The sequence below is a fragment of the Arvicanthis niloticus genome, chromosome 6 (assembly GCF_011762505.2).
Source record: "Arvicanthis niloticus isolate mArvNil1 chromosome 6, mArvNil1.pat.X, whole genome shotgun sequence".
Lineage (NCBI taxonomy): Eukaryota > Metazoa > Chordata > Mammalia > Rodentia > Muridae > Arvicanthis > Arvicanthis niloticus.
In genome coordinates, this window is record NC_047663.1 from 30995456 (window position 1) to 30997179 (window position 1724).

The 1724-nt window shown below is 46.6% G+C and overlaps 1 non-coding gene across 1 annotated transcript; it reads left to right on the forward strand.

Moving 5' to 3' along the window:
* The first annotated feature begins 268 nt into the window (after window positions 1-268).
* On the forward strand, window positions 269-409 carry LOC117712175 (small nucleolar RNA SNORA48). Its single transcript, XR_004607243.1, has one exon. It is a non-coding gene; the product is annotated as a small nucleolar RNA SNORA48 (small nucleolar RNA).
* Window positions 410-1724: the final 1315 nt, after the last annotated feature.

Sequence of the window (1724 nt, forward strand, 5' to 3'; positions counted from 1 at the left end):
GACAGCTTGTTTCTTTCTGTTTTTTATCAGAATCGTGAACTCCATTCTAACAAAAGACAAATGTAGTATATGAGAAGCAATCCTGCACAATACAGAACTTCAGTAGATAGTAGAAAAGAATAGTACCTGTTACAATTTAAGTAAAATTAACCTAGTGTACAATGCTGCTTAAGATTTACAGAAAAGACCCCTGGCGGATCCCCTTCTTCAACATAAAAATTCTTTTTAAAAATAACTGGACTGCCCTCCCCCGCCCCCCCCCCCCACCAGCTGCAGCAATGGACAAAGAGACACTTTGTTGGTGATGGTGTTCTTATACCAGCCAGGGGCAGAGCAAATGGCAGTTCTTTGTTCATCCTAGCTTGATGTTTGGCTTGGTGGCCAAAACTGTCATGACTTAAAAAATCAAATCAAATAATTTCCAGGCAGCATAGCACGGGAGGAAGAAGACAGATATAGACCTGTGGACCACTATGCCACCCACGGACCTGCCTTCCAGCGCCCAGCACAGGCAGGCCATAGACTCCTGCTTGCCACCATCCCAAGCAGCACAAATGAAGGATGTCATCCAGGGGCCAGCCAGCCATGTTGCTTGCCTACAGTGGGAGCCACCACAATGTGTATGTAGTAGTCAGATGGAAAAGAAAGAGAGAGAGAGAGAGAGAGAGAGAGAGAGAGAGAGAGAGAGAGAGAGGAGAGAGAGAAAGAAAGAAACAAAGAAACAAAGAAACAAACAAAGAAACAAAGAAAGAAAGAAAGGTGGAGTAGTGTGGCAGGATTTTCCCTGTCCAATTACATTAAAATATTAGTACAGCAGGAGGCCTGAGATTGGACAGGGAAAAGGAGGGAGGCAGAGCAGAGAGAGAGAGAGAGAGAGAGAGAGAGAGAGAGAAAGAGAGAGGTCTGAGGAGAGAGGGGGAAGGATCAAGATGGAAGACAGACAGGATGATTCAGAGCCAGTGTGGCTTTAAATAGCCACAGGTAGATATAATAGAATGTAGGGATGAAATAATTGGCGTAACTTGTCTTATTGTGTGGACGTCTTGTGATTTGAGAATTCTTGATATATAGATCTGACTGACTAACTATAAGTTTCAAGAGTTCTGATTTTAACAGGTTACAGGGTATTGAGATTATCAAATCGTGAAGTGGGCAGTCATTAAATGGGGCTGCCATGGCAGAGTCCTTACCAAGGGAAATCAGCGACTTGGGTGGAGACATCTTGGTGGCCCTGGGCCATAGAATCTGCCAAGATGAGAACACCCCACTGGGGCCATGTGGCTCGCTAGTGCTGGGCATAGCATGGGAATGAGTCTTACTCGTTTTTAGTAATTCCCCAACAGAGTAGCTTGAGTATTATGAAAAGAGATGGAGGTAGAGACTTGAGGGTGAAGAAGAGCAGACTTTTGGGAGTAGTCAGCCCCGCCACATGGGACCATGGTAAGGTCCCAGCCTAAGCTGCCACTGAGGGACATGTCTGAATCTGTGCCTATACCACCAGGACCATATGAATGTCCTCATGGTGAGTCTCAGTCAAGGACTGTGCAGAATCCCTGCCCATCCCTGGATATGGCACTCTGGAAAGCTGGCCCCATCTCTCAATGGTAGAGCACTAGTGAGAATGAGCGCTGCACCTTTCCTGGACAGCACAGCAGAGCTGACCCTGGTGACAGGAGTGAGTACTGGAGAGCTGACCCTGCCACTCCTCTGCAATGAGGTGGCAG